The 19,480-nt window shown below is 41.0% G+C and overlaps 1 protein-coding gene across 4 annotated transcripts in view; it reads left to right on the top strand.

Annotated features, from left to right (window-relative positions):
• Window positions 1–2,628: 2,628 nt before the first annotated feature.
• LOC149147337 (uncharacterized) overlaps window positions 2,629–19,480 on the top strand; it is a 432,707-nt gene continuing 415,855 nt past the window's right edge. For 2 of the 4 annotated variants that reach the window (XM_089440439.1, XM_089440438.1), the window contains exon 1: window positions 2,673–3,085. The gene's annotated coding sequence lies outside the window, so the exon portion shown is untranslated. Of the gene's footprint in view, window positions 2,648–2,668; window positions 3,086–19,480 lie in introns of those variants that run through there. The other 2 variants (XM_089440436.1, XM_089440437.1) reach the window with 2 other exon arrangements.

Here is a 19,480-nt window from a genome sequence, read left to right as displayed (position 1 = left end):
GGACTATTGGTTCTTAGTGTCATCATAGATGCCTTGATTCAGTTAAATCCTCTTTAGGTTTCTTACAAATATTTTGACTGAGTCTCATCACCACAAGCTCGGTTATTATGTGCCACAGGAGCCACATGTACTTCTTTTATTTCCTCAGAAGTTGCCACAGGATAGTTCATACTTTTGATTTCTTTTATGAATACACTTCTTCATGTATACACACACACACACACACACACATATATATATACACACACATTAGAGATATGAGCTCTAGTGCTTTGCATAGAATGGACTTTCAAAGGTTTTGTATCACTAGGATACTAATGATATAGAATGTGCCTCGTCTTGGTCCCAGAGGTTCACCATAAAACTTGTCCACAGAGACATCTTTGCATTAAGAACTTCAGATCATGTTGTCACTATTGGATCATTGATTAGACTTAGGCCTACAATAATTAAATGCCACATGTCCTCAAGGAAATAAGTGATTTTATTTTGCTTCTGATTTTATAACATAAGTCTCAAACTTCTCTTCTAGGTCTTGGCCTAGACTCCTCTAGGACTTGACCTAGTAATCATTTTCAAGTAGAGGAAACTAGGGCTATATAGATCTGACAATCCTTAAAAAGACAACCTTGATACTTTCGACCCTGAAGCAAATTTCAAATGGCAATAATATCGGACTAGGGTACAACTTTCAGACCTCCTAAAGTAGCCTTAGATTTGGACTAGGAGTAGACTATTTTAGACCTTCAACAAAACTTCAAACTTCTACTCGGATCACAGAAGAATTCAGATCTATTAACTGTTCTAGCTTTACATGGATATCCATAGGCATGACCTTTGAATCATAAAGGTGGCTTCATTTGAGATAATTCAGATTTTCAGATGTCATTATTTTACAATTCTTTCTAGATTTGATACCATGTTGAGAAACCAAGTCTAGTGTAGATTAAATCTTGATTCCACTTCTTGATAAATACTTGTGAATGTTAGATATCTTCTTATGACTTGTTATGCCTTCTTCATTAAGCAATTATATAAATGTTCAACCAGTCAGGAAAATGCATAAATCACAAAGAGACAAGAGACACATAATTAGGTTGTTCGATAGGGAAAAACCCACAAGGGGAAAACCAAACAATCCTTCTCTTATAGAATAAGATCAAAATGAGATATCCAAGACCAAGACCAAGACAAAAACTACCACAAAAATATCAAGTCCAATCCTCCTCCAAGTCAGTTCCAAAGTTAGAGTCAACTCAGGTCAAACTGCTCCAATTCTGGTCAACAATCTGAAATTCAGAACTGCAATAGAGGGGGCCAAAATTTCGCTTGTAGTGCCTAAGAAATTTCGGCCTCTTCACAAAAGATCTGACCTTACACATGTGAGATTCAATAGTCAAAGATTCGGTTAACCAAAGGAAATATTCTTCAAGTTTGATTTGCTTTTCTCTTTCCTTTGATTCAACTTCTTCTCTCCTTCGTTGGTTTAGAAAAATGCTTCTTGTTGTGTGCTTGAATGTGTTCCAAAATAGGTCGAATTGTCTTCTATATATAGTTGTCCAGGAGATCGAATAGTTATCTTTTGGAGGACTGGGACGACTTGTTCCAACGAGGGCCAACTTGTTCATTTGGTGGATTAATGACTCAAAGTAAAATTCATTTTTTTATTTATTACAAATGTCCAAATGGCACATGACTCAAATAATTTTCTTTTCTCTTTTTGATTCTCTAAGCATGACGAACATACTTTGACAAAAATATAATAGATATGAACATGATAAATACATCAACGATACATTTATATTATGAAGACCGACTCTAGTTACAACTTCAACACTGGGAACATATGCAAATGAAACTCCAAGCTTTGTGATTTGTTATCTTGGTAGAACTATACATGGATATGGAGATCCATGAGAAACTCTATATTATGTTACTGAGTTGTTAGACTTACCCATCAAAGATGAGATGTAACTTTAGTTTGTGGATTGCATCAAGGAAAGTCTACCTACCAAACAAAAACACACACATCCCATCCTGGATGGGTAAGTCAAATATATAAGTAAGTCACTCCTTTCGAACATGTAGGCACTAAGAGTTCTCCCACTACCAATAGAAAAATGATATATCATCTCATGTATTTTATTAATACCAACAACTAGAAAAGTAAATAGTAACCTATGAAAATGAGAACACTAACTTGAACTTCTTCTCCTAACCTATATAACATCTTATATAGTAAGATGATTTAAACGATATACTAAACTATTGTAAAGTAATACTCTCATTTCTTTACCAATAAACACTAAAATTCAAACATGGAATAGAAAAATATAAAGAAACCTTCTCCTAAATTAAAATGCCAAAATTCAAACATGGAATGGAAAAATATATAAAGAAACCCTCTCCTAAATTAAAATGCCACTATGTGACATTCAGCAATATAAGTCAATTTACAAGCAATTCTGCTTAACAACAATAATAGAAACAACGATAATTATTTATTATTTATATTATATGTATCTTCCTTTTCATTTTATAATAAAATAAAAGAATATAATATACTCACTGTCGCATGTTATCTGGTATAACATATGCAGTTAAGTAAGGCACAAAGGAAAAAATACAGTAAGCGTTGTCGTAGGAGGTAACGCCCATTGTAAAGTTATGTTTTCTTAAACTATGGTTTCTTGGTTGCTTCTTTCTCTGTTTAATACAATTCTTAATCTTATCTCGTGTAAAGCATAGTCAAAGTAACAAAAATACTCAACACAGAGACTATCTTTTGTCTGCCCCTTCGGGTGTGCTTATCGTGGTATATATTTAGTTCCCTTTCACGACTGCGGGTGACATCCAGATTTTGTATGTAGGACCTACCGATAACTTTTGGGATGATTCGTGAATTGCATCACTAGTATAAGCGTTAATGTTGTGTTGCGATGTCGAGGTTCCTTCAAGTTGAAGGTAGTCCGATTCAGGCAGCCAGCTCTACATTTGTGTTTACCGTGTGTGCTCTGTCGGATGAGGATTGAAAGGCTTTTGGAATTGAACGCAGTAAGGTGATCAGCATGGATTAACAATGCAGGTAGCTTTTTTTTATCGATTAGAAGGTTTACTAAATTGTCTATATGTAAAATGGCTTGATTGATTTGATTCTGTTTTTTGTAATGTCGAGGACGATTCGATGTTAAGTTTATAGTATGGACAAAAATAAGATCGTATCCCTGCAATTGGGCTTCTTTGCAGTATTTTAAAGGGATATATGAATATCATTTTAATAGATGGTGTTTGTCATCTGTCACCCAACTTTGATTTTCTGCGTGAGAATAAAGTATAATTTGGGAAGCATTTAATCATTTCAGAAAAGAGATGCCGGATCAGTCAATCGATATAAGATATAGGACGGTGATGTAAACTATAGTCTGTTAAGCACATAGCTTTTGGACAATTTTGAATAAATTTTCAGTTTCAAAAGTGCGACCTTGTGACCTACTTGATTTTTTAAATTCAAATTTATTTTCTCAGAGTTAATTCAGAGCGAGAAGTTCAGTCAGAGCCATTTCTTTTTGGAAGTTGTTATTATTATAGAAATTTGGAACCACTTCAAGAAACATATCCCAAGGGGCTGCGCCACAAAGAGCACACTTTCTTTGCCCTAGACGTCAAGTTTTAGGGATGTTTATTTCACTAAAATGCTCGACTTGCAAAGAACTTCATTTTTTTTAAAGTTCATGCCATGCCGGTGAGGAAAACCACACTGAGAATGTACGATGGCATACAGGTTAATACACTGCCTTCCTCACCAGTGAACCACTGCCGCTTTGCGAGTGATGTATTTTTAAATTAAAAGATTTTTCATAACAAGATTGTCGAAGGAGCTCAGAAAGTACTTTTAGAGTGTGCATTACCTCATGCAATTTGTTATCCTTATAGAATGCTATTCCAAACACCTCTCCCAGTTAATTGATTGATCTATGCGTAGTGGCTATTAGTGGGATTTGTTACAACACGATAAAATAAACTAAATCTAGGTAGTCTTGTTTTGATTTCATATGGGGTTGTGTCAGTGAAATCTATGAATGTTAATGCCAAATAATTGTCACCAAAATCCACAATAGTTGGCCATTTCTTAATGTAGTGGGTGAACAACTTGATCTGATAATCTGATCGATCAAGCTTGATCCTATATACTTAGCTTAATTGATTGATGTGTTCGTAACAAACCTTTTGGCAATTTCTTACAGCTCGATAAATTAAAGTAAATTTCAATATAAGGTCTTATTAGGTTCGCTCCCACCTGGGGGGATCCCGTGCTCATCACAAGGTGGTGACCAGTTACAGTGCTAAATGTGGTGGCACTTTGTATCAAACATATCCTGCTCAATATTGGTTTTTTAATCAAAGAAGCTTCGCATGGGGCCTCTTCATCATGGAAAACGTTTTTGCAGCGTGGGAGGCCATGGAATAGGTCAAATCCTTGGTTTTGATTCTTGAATGCACTTTATCAAGATAGACTTTGAAAAAGCTTATAGATGTGTGTCATGGCTTTTCGTCTAAGCCATGCTGAAAGACCTGGGCATTGGCTCTTTATTTGTCGGTGTGGTTGAAACCCTTTTTGCCGAGTCCTTTGCTTCCCTCTCCATAAACAAATGTAAATAAGAAGCGATCGCTTTGTTCAGATGTATCACATAGGATTGCCCACTTGCCTCCGTGCTTTATGTTTTCATTCCATTAGCCTTGGGTTATCTAATATTATTCAGATCTGTTTTACCAGTAGACAGCACAGATTTGTGGTTTTGTTAAGTTCCAAGATTTTCATATTGTTTTTGATTCCATGGCCATTGGTGAAGGCACTTATCTACTTGAAATCACCATGAAATATTTATTGAACACTAAACTATTGTTTTGCCGCTGTAAGGACAGATTGACAATCTTATTAGGGAAACTCCTCTTGTGCTGGAAAAGAATAGGCCTAACGAGAGAGAAGTTTCTACCAAGGTGATAGTGGGTGGAACTTTTAAGTTAAAATCAGCAAAGCATTGGAGATCTAGAGCAGAAGTGGCTAAGTCGAGTTTACTAAAGAGGAAATGTCAAGCGAATGAGTCTTTTTGAGAGTCAACTAGCCGTTTGAAGGGTCAAATTAGCCGTTGGAGGAATCTTGGACTGGGAAATAACTGCTCTCATGATGAAGGGGAAAAACCAGAGTAACAGGAATTATGAGCTAAATCAAATCACAATTTCGTATTAGATCGGCATCCAAATGATTTTTTCCCTATTAGGCTGAGTTTGACTCATGAGCATAGATCTAAGAATGCCAGTCTTCCTATAAAAGTCATAACATGCTTAGAATGAGCCAGAAGGTTAGGACTATCCTTGAAATGGGGCCTAAGAGGATGGGCCATGACCAACCACATGAGTATTGAGACACCACCTAAGTAAAAAAACACTTTACATAGGTCACTAAGCATGGTCTAATGAAAATACATAAGATACGTTGTCACAACTTTTGGCTCATCATGATACATCACCAAGATCCTAATGAATGCACCGCTGATCATGGAAGACTGAGCTCAAAATGTGTACAAGATCAACTTAGATGTTGCCACAATTTGGTGGAAAAAATGTCGCCACTTGTTAGCACAGATTTTTGCCCCTTCGAAAATTGGATTATTTGATGAATTTGGGATAAGAAAAATCAATGCAACATATAGGAAAATTTTCCCTTCGTGTCACTTGCAAATCTCCCTCTTCGCTGGGGTTGGTGCTTGCCAACCATAGGGGGGTGTCTCTACTCTTGCATTTACTGTTTCCACCAAAAAATTTGCAAAATAACATTGAAAAAACAACAATACAATGGCTGTTTGACTAACAAGTTAGTGGCCAAACAATTTTATTTAATTCTTTGCGTTTTAAAAAGTGGAATAATCTCTAGAGTCAGCTTTTACATGGAAGATAAAATAGACAGGAAGCACATTTAAATGGCATATTTAAACCGTTAAAAATGTCTCAGAAACTTTTACATTATTATATAAGATACCATTAAGACATTGAACAACCTAGAGAGATAGAATTAATCAAAACTGAGCTTTATTCTGCAAAGGCCAAGAGGCTTGCTGCACCAAGATGACTATTACAGAACTGATGACAATGATATTCAGACACAATAGAGTAGCAGCTAGAAGTGATAAGGAAAGGAAGAAAGTGGAGACAAGAGAGAAAGATTATATGCTGCTGTTATTTCTGAAGTCAATTCGATTTGAAACCATAGCTTCCACCTATATTTATAACCCTCTCCCTCTAATTCCTCCAATGCGTAGTAGGAAAAATAAGAGATTGAAATTCTCAGAAAGGAAAACCAATGTGCACTCACCAAGGTAGAGTCAACTTGCCATCTAATTGAACTGAATTTGAGGGTAAAGGTGAGTGAAGTGGCATACACTTGAGTTCCATTGAAGTAATTTTGAATTGTCATGAGATAAAAATATCCTTGAGCAATATTTTAGTAAATTTGACTTGGGTAAAAGCATCCTTGAGTATTTTAAATAATGTCGACTTTAGATAATCATATCCTGTCATAATTTTTGTCACTTTTGAACTCAGTCAAAAATATCTTTGAAGTAATTTTGGCAAAGTTGACTTGACAAAATTATTCTCAAGTAATTCAAACTGGGATGAAACTATCCTTAGGTAATTTTGGCTAATTTGAATTGGGTTAAAAATATCCTCGCATAATTTTGGGGAAATGTGCATTAGGAGAGAACTTAGAGTGGAGAGAAAAGTAAATTGTCATTAGTGCCACATCACAGCCCTTTCCATGCAAGCAAATAACTAATGTTTTTTGCCATGTCATTGATGACTCATCTGTAGGTCCAAATCATCGCCACTTGTCAATTCCATAAGTTGCTGTGTGTCAACGTCTCATACTACCACATTTCACCTTGATATAAGTAGACATGCGAAAATAGTAGCCCCCCTAAAAAATAGGAAAAGATAGATAGGGGGACCTTGTCATTTATGTATGCCTAAAAATAGGCACTGTAAAAAATAGAAAATTTTCCACATGTCCACAATATTATATTCACTGGACTCAAATTTTCATGAGAAATGCTATTAGCACTATCATGCAAAGACTGTTAAAAATAGAAATGTCTCGGATTATGATGAAAACACCCTCATTTGGCTTAGTTTTCAGTGAGGACTCTGAGATCTGACATGCAACCATTGCTGAAAATCGAAATGTCTCATATGCTCATGAAACCATACTCATTGGGTTCATCTTTTAGTGAGGCATTTGAATCTGTGATTAGAATTGACATGCAAGTACTGCTAAAAATAGAAAGTGCTTGCTCGTTGGCCAAAAGTAGCTCATTGAACTAAAAATTTTGCAAGGATTCCAAATCTACCATTAACCTTGACATGCGAGTCTATCAACCAAATCTGTTAAAAATAAAAAGTACCATGCATGTCACTTGGAGAAGTTTCACTGGAATCTTGAGTTCATAAGGACTTCAAATATGTAATCAATATTGCCATGCTAAAAATATGGGACTTGCTAAAAATAACAACTCTCTCCAACCTGTGTAAAATTGTGTTTGAATAACCATAACATCACTAAATCCATACTACAACCAATCTCCCTGCGAAGCAACCCCCGGCTTAAGCAAAATTGTATTTGCATGTGTCTTTGGACATCCAACCTGATGAAATGTGTTGGCCATTAACCCTCCAAATTTGCAAGGGGGAAAATTTAGGGGTGAACAACACTTTGATGTAAAATTGATGGGTAACAAGTCTCATTGAATATCTAATCAAACAAATGGAAAGTTAAGGGTTTCATATTTGTGGTTGTCCATATATTTATATTATGCTGATTTATATTTCTAGAATATCACTTCAATTCTGCTGGAATAAGGGTTTCAAGCACACGATAGCCATGTCTCTTGAATAAGAGCTTTGGATGAGATGAATTCCCTACATGTTTCTTGCTATTTCAGCTTCCTATTTGATGCTTCTATGTCATGCCATTTCAGTGAAGGGTTGCATGTTGAATTTGAGCCAATGTTATTAGAACCGAACCATTGACCAAACAAATAGACCCCCCAAATCGGGAACCGATTAGAACAAGACCAAAACCGATAAAAAAAACTAGACCAAAAAACTAATCGACCATAAAATATTCAAATTTTAAAGAAAAACATATATATTTATTTGCATCCTGTGGCCGCAAAATCTAGCAGGCTCTGGAGAGGGAAACCCTACAAGGTGTAAACTAGACCAAGAGACAACAATGGGGTAGTGGCCCATTGTCACCATAGCCAAAACCCCTTGCTCTCTTTGGATTATCACTGATGGTAGGAGTCCCAGTACGTGATACCGACGGTAGGAGTCCCAGTACGTGATAATGGTCACCTATGTATGATATTTTAGGGAGGATATATTAGGTGATTTGACTAGATCTTCTAAAAGGAAGACACAACAATGGCCTAAGGCTCCAGTGGGAGGCAATTTGCTTTCTATGTAGAAGCCTAGGGCTATAAGTACAAGACTTATGGTTCGTATGATTTGATGAATATTGGAGTATCCAATGGTTACGGCCCAGGGAAAAGGTTTCCAACAAGGTAAATTTGCAAGGTCAAGGCTCATGAAACCTTCAAGAAACCCCCAAGTTGAAGGAAATATAAAACTAGGGTTTCCCTCTTAGGGCAAACAACTAGGGCAAAATAATTTATGGGAGAAATCGAAGTGGATGCCCACCAAAATGATAGATTTTGTGGCAAATGATATCCTCTTGATGTTTAGGCTGTTCAACCCCAAGAATTCTACTTGCCTAGGGATTCACACCAAGCCCTAGTTTACTACCATAGCCTTGAAGGGGCCGAAATTTAAAGGAGAAATAATGATGAAAATGAAGGTAAATGACTACCAATCAATTGGACCTGCCCCTTATCCCTTGGGACTATGGAGTCAATGGTGTTTCAAATCAGCCAAATGGTTTCTAAGGAGGCTAGAGTTTTGATGGCCTAGCTATCAAAATTTAAACAATTACCTATCCAATGGAAGAAGGATTCTTCATGGGAGAGCTACCAAGAGTTCACCACTAAGAACATTCATTCACATGCTATGTGTGAGTAATGCAAGCAATAGATCATCTAGATTAGCATTCAATAAATATTCACCAAATTAGGGCACAATTGCAATCACTAGAATCAACAAAATTCCATACATTAGACATGTAAGAGATAAATATTCAAAACTTAGGTACACTTACAAGATAACATGCACAAAACCCATTCCAATCATCCAAAGAATAGCTCCAAAATGCAACGATTTATCTCCAAATATAAAAATGCATCAAAGATCCAAGTATCTTCACAAGTTCAAGAGGCTGAAATGCACAAGTAGGCTGAAATATCCAAGTGTGATGTGATGAGATACAACAATGAAGGCCTCCTCTATTTATATGAGGAGGTCGAGTTCCTATTTAGCCTAGAAACCCCTCTAAACATAAAATAATGTGCTAGGTCACAAGCCGACCTAGTAGCCTTTGAAAAACAAATTAATTCTCCACATGTGTGAGCCAAAATAAACAAAAGTGCTAACGTCATACAAGCGTAGGTCCTTCTAGGGTTGACATCGAGGGCAGTGGGTGCTATCATGTGTGTATAAACCCTCTAAAATCAACGTCTAGGGGTTGGACCCTAGATCTTTGACATAATCCATTTGTGGACCCTAATTTTGGCTTTGGGCCACAAAAATGGTCTCACGAGTCTCCAAGTGGCCAAAATGCCCATCTTTGCTTTGATGTTGAGGACTCCCATGGTGCTGCTAGCCCTGCCATGTCTCAATGTGTGAGACCATCCTCATCGAGGCCCTGAATTAGCTGCCATCCATATGATCAGTGCTAAGTTGGCTAGGGGCATGTTGGTCTAGGTGCATCATCCCATAAAGGTCAATAATGTGGGGCAAAGTGCTGGAACGCTGTGGGTGCTGGAGGTGCCCAAGGATGCAAGTAATGCTTTGCAATTGTCTGGAGTGCCATAACTCTCAACGCCCCACCTATGGGTGTCAATATGTCCCTTCGACTTGGATCCCAGTTAAGTGGCATAGACCTATAGATGGAACCAACTGCCATTTACACTCAATATCTAGTGTTGCAACTTTCACCATTAGGTACATTTTGATCATTATTGCATATAAGTGAACCAAGCTTGAAAGTAATGTTGATTTCTGGTCGCATCGGATGTGCGCTGGGCCTCAAAATTTGCAGGGAGGCTTGGACACATGTATTCCACAATACCCAGAAATCGTTTTGGGAAATTCCACCTGGAGACAGTTTTATTAAAATAATTAATTATTTTTAATGGGTGCCTAAGTCTAAACTTAGGAAATTAAAATAATTAAAGGGTATTAATCAAACTGTGGGTGAAACTTCTAGAAGAAGACGAGGATCAAGCCAAAATGATCTGAGCCATTGATTAGAATCTAATTTGGGCCGTTGGTTCTCAACGAGAAGATTATAAGAGGAGGCTTGATGGGCATTTGGAAAATACATCAGTGAGAGATCAAGAGATTGAATTTCTCAGAGAGGGCAGCGCAACAGTTGCTAGAGAATCGATTGAGGAGATTTCTTGCAGTGAGGGGCAGGGATAGTTCCGGTTGGAGAATTTCCTGATCCGGGAATACATCGCAGAGGAGGCAGAGAGAGATCTAGAAGAGGTAGTGCAAAGGCTATGCTGGGCAACATAGGCTGATGCAGAAGCAGCGCAAAGCCTATGAGGTGATCCGTATTCTGTTGGAGAAGTCGAGTTCTGAAGCCAAAAGATGGGGTGTGAGACTGGGAGGGCAGAAGTCGAAGTTCCAGAAGCAAAACAATCAGCAAAAGGAGTGACGCAGTCCCCAGAAGTCGTGACGCAGGGCCTACGTAGTGACTGCGCAGAGGCAGCAAGGGACTAGCCATTTTGTGGCTAGATCAGTCAAGATCACCGGTGATAGCGTGAGGTATATCTCACTCATCTCTCTGTCAGTCATATTCTCTGAATTGGATGGCCAACAAGGCATCCAAAGATTGTATTAAGAAAACTATTGCTTAATAATACAAACCCTCAGTTGCTGCACCGGTTTTCCCGCATTGGTTTTTTCCGGGGACATTTGTCCAAAAATAACGGTGTAATGTGGTGTATTTCTTTCTTACTCACTTTCTTGTTTCCGCATATAATTTTAATTGGTGAAGGATGCAGTGTATTAGTTTCGGTATTTGCTGTAGGAAGTAATGAATAATTTGTTCAGTGATTAACAAATAGAAGGAACTTAATCAGTTGCTGTAGTAGAAATTTGGGCTTCCAAATTTTCACATGGTATTAGAGGTGCAGGTGAAACAAGAGAGTAGAGCCGGAAGAGCCCAACACTGAAGAGAAAGAGGGTCGAAGTGCTACGTAGACTGCAAATCGAATCCCTAGAAGGATTGCGCTGTCTAGGTCAGGAGGGCAAAATTTTCGAGGAAGGTCTCTCTCTGAGTGAGTCGATAGAGAGGTAAAACTTCCAGATCGAAGTGTGCAAGTGTCATAGGGAGTAGCACAAAAGCTTCAACGAAGAGGAGGTTTCTAGTGTGATGCAGTTTTTTGTAGCAGTTGTTGGGTAGAAAAACGTCAGAAAGAAGAAGAGAGACACTGTTGAGGGAATTCTTCCTTAGAGGATTTCCAACCAAGAAGTTCGAATTCTCATTTGCTAAGCAGCAACAGGGAGCAACAGATCTACTAACTCCAGCAGGGAGTACGTAGGCCAACTCAGCAGCAACGCAACGGAGAGAGGAGGCAGTTCGACATTTTGTTGGCAAAGATGGCAGCTAATGGGTTGCGAGATCAGGATCGATTGGAGGGTGCATCCAACTACGTGATTTGGAAGGCAAGGATCTCATGCCTTCTGGATGAGCATGATCTCAAAACCTATGTCGACAGTGTGGTAGCTGTACTCGCGGATCTAGATCCGCTCAAGAAGTACAAGGCCAAGATGGCGGAGGCCAAGAGGTTGATCCTCGATAGAGTGAGGGATCATGTAGTGTGTCACATTGTCAGCAAGGATATTGCTCGACAGATGTGGGAAGCATTGGCCACGCTATATGAAGGTTCTTCCGAGCAGTGAAAGATGTACTTGGAGCAGAAGATGAGATCCACGCAGATGCAGAAGGGGGAATGCATTGATCCGTTCCTAACGAAGCTTCAGGAGATCCAAGACTCGTTGGCAGCTGTGGGGTCAACACCTCAACCTACCGAGATGGTGAGGTTGGCCCTGAATTCAGTCTCAGAAGAATGGCAAGTGTTTGTCCAGAGTATCCTGGGCAGAGAAAGATTGCCAGATTGGGAAGGAATGTGGGCCGCTCTTCAGCAGGAAGAGATGAGGAGAGACTTAGTCAAGTGTAAACCTGATAGTAACAGTAGCAGCAGTGGGATGAAGCCAAAGGAGGAGGAAGAAAATGCAACCCTTGCATCTAAGGGGCAGCAGGAGCAACGGAAGAAGAAGAAAGATGTTTCAAAGATCAAGTGCTTCCGGTGTGGTGAACTTGGTCACTACGCTACATAGTGTCCTCTCAAGAAGAAGGAGAAGGACGAGAAGCATGATTCGAAGGCTGCATCCGCAAAGATCGAGGAGCAGGAGTTTACCATGATTGCCCAGATACCTCTAGAGGAGAGGTGGGGTGATCTAGTACTGTAGTTCGAAAGAAATGCAGATGGGCAGGATCCTTGAGGAGTCCATCTCTTGGATCAATACCTTGCTACGGGAGCCCAGATCAGAGGTGTTGGAATTTCTAAGTCTAACTGTTAGAAACCCTTCATGTACTTTTCTGATTTATTTTTGCCTACTTGTTCTGATTATTTAACAAGTTATTTACCATGTAAATACTGAAAATAAATACAAGTGCATGCTCAACACATTACAGATCATCAACTGAAGGAAACAAAACAAGCACACAAGTGACACCATTGTTTTTGGACCAATGTCCCTGGAAAAAAACCAATGCGGGAAAACCGGTGCAACTATCTGAGGTTTTTAATTATTTAGCAGTTTCAGAATACAATCTGGGTGCAAAAACCGGCTCACCCAACAGAGAATAATCTCGGCAGTAGCACCTCTCCGTCGGAGACAGATATTCCGGCTGAAACCTAGGATAAACACTCCGACAACTCCTAGCTCCAATTTGCCCCACGAAAACCCCAACTTCAGCCTCTAGGGACTACGTCAGCCTTTCCTGGCCCAGCGTCTGCCCAGTGTCACCCTAGCTCGCTCTGTGTCAGCCTCTGGGGGCACTGCGTCAGTCCTTAGAGCCTCTGTGTCACCCACGTTGGCACTCTGAGGCACTGCGCAGCTCCTGGCTGGCTCTGCGTCCCTCTCTCCCGACTTCTGCACTGATCCTCTTGGTACTATCTCAGCCTCTCCGCTTCTGTATTCACTGCCCCTCAGTTGCAACTTTGATCAACTCTGTGTGTTCTCCAAGTGACCCTCAAGCCTCCTTTTATACTTTTCTCGTTGACAATTCAATGGCCGAGATTAAGTCCCTAATCAACGGCTAAGATTAACTCTGGCTTGATCCATGACTTTTGGACCCTTCTAACACAGTTTTATATTAATTCACATTAATATTTTATTTTCCCTAAATTTAGACTTAGGGACTCCATTAAAAATATTAATTATTTTAATATCTCTCAAACTGTTTAGAATCTGCCCAAACCCTTTCTGGGTATTGGAGATCTCATGTGCCTTAGCCTCTCCACCAATTTTCGTGGCTAGAGCACTTCCGATTCTACCCCAAATCAACACTCCCTCTTAGCGAGGACTGTGCTCTAGTAATACTCCTCACTGAGCATCACCCTGATCATCCAGCATCGGTTCCTGCGCTGATGCTAAGCCTGCTGCCCAACATCCTCTACACTGCTGCATCATGTACTGCTACCCATGGCCCTGCCGTTACCACTACTGCATCTGTACGACAACCCCTCTCATCATGCTGCCCATAGCAGTGCCACTGCTAACTGCCGCACTGCAACTCAGTGACTGAGAAGTAAGTAACTGATCTCCCAACTCTGACATCTCTGTCAGGCTAGAGAACACCATCGATGCTGAAACTCCCTCTGTCGCTGACAAGTGCTCCCTCTCTGACCTCGGCGCTGCTGCAACAACGCCATGCATCTCACACTGCTGCCTCACGCTGTCCTGGGAATCCTGCACTGTAGCTCCCTCTCTCGCTCCATCTGCATCCGTCTCATTTGACATCCGCCAGTACTGCTACTCCTCTTCGGGGCTCCCGTAGCCAGGTATAATCCAAGAGGTTGGGTACCTCAAGAATTCTACCCCTCATCGCCTGTAGTCCGTCTGACTACAGCTTCATGTCTCCCCACTTCCGCTCAAGTGGCGTGTGAGCACTCATGGCATAGTCATCATCTGTCTCCACTTCCTTCTCCGCCCTTGTTGGCGCAGCCCTGGTCTCGGAAGCCTCTCCCTTGCTCTTCTTCCTTGGACACTGGGTCGCATAATGATCCAGTTCCCCACAGTGGAAGCATTTGACCTTGGAGAGGTCCTTCTTCTTCCGTTTCTCCTGCTTTCCCTCAGATGCTAGGGCAACATCCACCTCCTCCTCCTTGATTCTGACCCCCTTGCCGCTGCGTCATGCCTTGTTCAGCCTTCTGATATCTTCTTGGCGAAGAGCCGCCCGCATTTCCTCCCAATCTGGAAGGGCCGCTTGGCCTAATATGCTCTAGACAAACACCTCCCAGTCTTTAGAGACTGCGTTCAGGGCTGTTCTCACCATCAATTCTTCATCTAGCGTGGCTCCTATGGAAGTTAGCTGATCCTAGATCTCCTTCAATCGACTGAGGAAGGTGTCGATCTGTTCTCCCTTTTGCATCTGGTATGACCACAACTGATTTTCTAATAGCATCTTCCTCTCCACGGAAGTATGCTGATACAACTTTGTTATGGCCTACCACATCTCATTTGCCGTATTCTTCTCGGCAATATGTGGTACTACATGGTCCTTGACCTTGTCAAGGATGATGCTCTTGGCCCTCGCCATTGCATCCTCGTACCTATTGTTATCAGCCGGGTCAACTGGGACCGCTATTGTCCTCAAGGCAAATTGCTTGAGACGGTTCATGTCTCGAACGGATAAGATTATGGCCTTCCAGACTACAAAGTTTGAGGCTTCGTCCAGTCTGTCCCGATCTCTTACCCCATTCACTGCCATCTCGTTGCTCCTCTACTTACCTCCGGGAAGTTCTTGGTGTGACTCCCTCCAAGCCTCGATTTCCCTCCTGGAAACCCTTCTGCCAATGTCGAGATGCCCCCACTCCGATCGTTAGTGCAGTTGCACCACTAATCCGGATTTCTTGGCTAGAAATCCTCGGTAGCAACTCCCTCCTCCTTGGTCTTGCCCTGTTAGGTACTGTTCTGACTACAGTACCCCACCAGCTTCACTCTGCAACTTACCCACAACCTCCTAAGCTCCAACAAACTGAAGGTTAGAGCTTCTAGGCTCTGTGCAATCCCAGCACCAGCAAAATCCGCACCTCCTGGCCACGGGCGTCAATCCTTCCTGACTGAGAAAGATGACTGGGCATTGCGTAGGTCGAGTCTGCTCCCCTCTGCCACTGCGCTGATCCTCTTCCCGGCTCAAACTTGATGATGCAGGCACTGTGTCACCCCTTCCTTGTTGCTTCTCTGCTAGGAACAACTTCTGTCACTCGGGACAACTGTTTTCTGCTGCTGCTGCTCTGCTTGGCTGATGTCCTCAGTTCTCCTGTGATCTGCAACCACGCTCCGATACCATGTTGGAATTTCTAAGTCTAACTATTAGAAACCCTTCATGTACTTTTCTGATTTATTTCTGCCTACTTGTTCTAATTATTTAACAATTTATTTACCATGTAAATACTGAAAATGCTCAACACATTATAGATCATCAACTGAAGGAAACAAAACAAGCACACAAGTGACACCGTTGTTTTTGGACCAATGTCCCCGGAAAAACCCAACGCGGGAAAACCGGTGTAGCTATCTGAGGGTTTTAATTATTAAGCAGTTTCAGAATACAATCTGGGTGCCAAAAACCGGCTCATCCAATAGAGAATAATCTCGGCAGTAGTACCTCCCCTTCAGAGACGGATATTCTGGCTGAAACCCCGGATAAACACTCCGACAGCTCCCACCTCCAATCTGCCCCACTAAAACCCCAGCGTCAGCTTCTAAGGACTGCGTCAGCCCTTTCTGGCCCAGCGTCAGCCTCTGGAGCCTCTGCGTCACCCACGCTGGCTCTCTGAGGCATTGCGCGGCTCCTGGCTGGCTCTGCGTGAACCTCTGGCTGGCTTCGCGTCCCTTTCTCTCGGCTTCTGCGCTGATCCTCCTGGTACTATCTCTGCCTCTCTGCTTTTGTATTCACTGCCCCTCAGCTGCAAATCTGATCACTCTTTCGACTTCCTCAACAAACCCTGCCCCAGAAAATCGAAATCTTGATCAACTCGGTGTGTTCTCCAAGTGACCCTCAAGCCTCCTTTTATACTTTTCTCGTTGACAATTCAACGACCGAGATTAAGTCCCTAATCAACGGCTAAGATTAACTCTGGTTTGATCCATGACTGCCGGACCCTTCTAACAGAATTTTATATTAATTCACATTAATATTTTATTTTCCCTAAGTTTAGACTTAGGGACTCCATTAAAAATATTAATTATTTTAATATCTCCCAAACTGTTTAGAATCTGCCCAAACCATTTCTGGGTATTGGATATCTCATGTGCTTTAGCCTCTCCACCAATTTTCGTGGCTAGAGCACATTCGATGTTACCCCAAATCAACAAGAAGTAGCAGGATGGACCAGTGTCAGTTGGTGCAGAGGAGTGACAGTTGCAGTGGCCAGGAGCGCCAGAGACTGAGCAGCGCAGAGCAGAATTGGTAGCAGTGCAAAGTCAGCAGCAACGCAGAGACTAGCAGCAGTCAGAACTCCAGCAACAAATGCATCATGATGAACACATGTTTAGTAATTTTGGATGCTTTTCTGTTGCTGATGCAGTAGCAACAACAATTGGAGAAGGTTGCAGTGCAAATGCAGTGTTGGAAGTGGTAGTGCCAGCAATAGCACAGATGTAAAACTTACGAGGGTTGCAATACAGATGCAGTGTTGGTAGTGGCAGGGTCAACAACAGTAGAGATGCAGCATTTGCGCAGTAGTTGGTGGGCAGTGATGTTAGACATCAGCAGCGTAGAGGGAGATGTTACATAGCAGGGTGATGCTTCAACAGGGTTCATTACTAGAGCACATTCCTTGCTAAGAGGGAGTGTTGATTTTTGGTAGCGTCAGATGTGCTCCAAGCCTCAAAATTTGCAGGGAGGCTTGGACACATGTATTCCACAATACCCAGAAATCGTTTTGGGAAATTCCACCCAGAGATAGTTTTATTAAAATAATTAATTATTTTTAATGGATGCCTAAGTCTAAACTTAGGAAATTAAAATAATTAAAGGGTATTAATCAAACTGTGGGTGAAACTTCTAGAAGAAGACGAGGATCAAGCCAAAATGATTTGAGCCATTGATTTGAATCTAATATGGGCCGTTGGTTCTCAACGAGAAGATTATAAGAGGAGGCTTAATGGGCATTTGGAAAATAGATCAATGAGAAATCAAGAGATCGAATTTCTTAGAGAGGGCAACACAACATTTGCTAGAGAATCGATTGAGGAGATTTCTTGCAATGAGAGGTAGGGATAGTTCGGGTTGGAGAATTTCCTGATCCGAGAATACATCGCAGAGGAGGTAGAGAGATATAGAAGAGGTAGCGCAGAGGCTACGCTGGGCAGTATAGGCTGATACAGAAGCAGTGCAAATCTTGAGAGGTGATCCGTATTTTGCTGGAGAAGTCGAGTTCTGAAGCCAGAAGCTGGGGCGTGAGATCGAGAGGGCAGAAGGCGAAGTTCCAGAAGCAAAACGATCAGTAGAAGCTGTGACGCAGTCCCCAGAAGCTGTGACGCAGGGCCTATGCAGTGACTGCGCAGAGGCAGCAAGGGACTAGCCATTTTGTGGTTGGATCAATCAAGATCACCAGTGATAGTGTGAGGTATATCTCACTCATCTCTCTGTCAGTCATATACTCTGAATTGGATAACCAGCAAGGCATCCAAAGATTGTATTAAGAAAACTACTGCTTAATAATACAAACCTTCCGCTGTTGCACTGATTTTCCCGCATTAGGTTTTTCCAGGGACATTTGTCCAAAAATAATGGTGTAATTTGTTGTGTATTTCTTTCTTGCTCAGTTTCTTGTTTCCACATATAATTTTAATTGGTGAAGGTTGCAGTGTATTAGTTTTGGTATTTGCTGTAGGAAGTAGTAAATGATTTGTTCAGTAATTAACAAATAGAAGGAACTTAATCAGTTGCTGCAGTAGAAATTTGGGCTTCCAAATTTTCACATGTAATGGGAAAATTAACACTTCATACATGGACTCCCTTCCAAAATTGTGGCTTTGGTCATGTGATGGTGTTACGTCCCTAGGTAAGAGTGGTTAATAAACAACCCTATTAGGTGTTCTCAACCCCCAAGGGGAAGTGACATGTCCTTGGTCCACCTATCGATTGGAAGTGACATGTCCTTGGTCCACTTGTCAATCGATAGGTTCCATGTGAATAACAATGGAATGGAGAGGAAAGGAATTCATGGCCAAGTGCCATGGTCAAAGAGACCAACATGATGGGGATCCTCATCTTGGGTGTATAGATGTGAGGAGGGAGCAATTGTTTTTGAAGAATGCAACTAGTGTCGGTCTTCATAATTGTACTTGTCAAAAGAAATTTTATTATTAAAGCATGGGTTTAATTCTTGGGTCAATGTTTTCTAGGTCAAGGCCTCCATTGAAGGCTTCTAAGGTTTTTCTTGAGTCAATAAAGTCATTGTCATTTTATTAGACCCTTCATAGGCTTTTGTGTTTTGTAAAAATAATTATTTTTGAGTCAAAAAGGTTATTTGTCACCTCCACACCAAGTTGGCACTGTCCCCATGAAGTCGGCTTACATTAGGGCAATTCGACTCAGTGGAAAGGCTATATATAGAGAGTTAGTTCGACCTATTTGACACTCTCCCAACAAGTTCAATCTACAAGGAAGAGAAGTAGAAAATAGAGCGAAGTAGCTGGAGAAGGATGTAAGAAGATGGGAAGACATAAAATGAGTTCTTGGGCTATCTATCTCTCACACGTGTGAAGTTTTTGGGCAGTTATTGGGGTCAAAAATCTGAATCTACTGCAGGTTCGAAATTCTAAAGCTGGGAGCCGAAAATCTGAAGCTCGGGCATAAATTTTGGATTGAAGCTGCTACTAGGAAGCTGTCACTTGGAGACTTTGACAGGGATCATCTATTGAAAGGAAGGGTTGACTTGTTGATTGAAGGTCTTTGTCTAGGTCTAAAGGGTCTTGGATTGTCTCATCTTGATTTGAATCT

Source organism: Pinus tabuliformis, chromosome 9 (genome assembly GCF_031772625.1).
Source record: "Pinus tabuliformis cultivar Carrire ecotype Pingquan chromosome 9, CPIR1, whole genome shotgun sequence".
In the NCBI taxonomy this organism is placed as follows: domain Eukaryota; kingdom Viridiplantae; phylum Streptophyta; class Pinopsida; order Pinales; family Pinaceae; genus Pinus; species Pinus tabuliformis.
The sequence above is the reverse complement of the archived record's forward strand: the minus strand, read 5'-3'. Positions and strand labels throughout refer to the sequence as shown.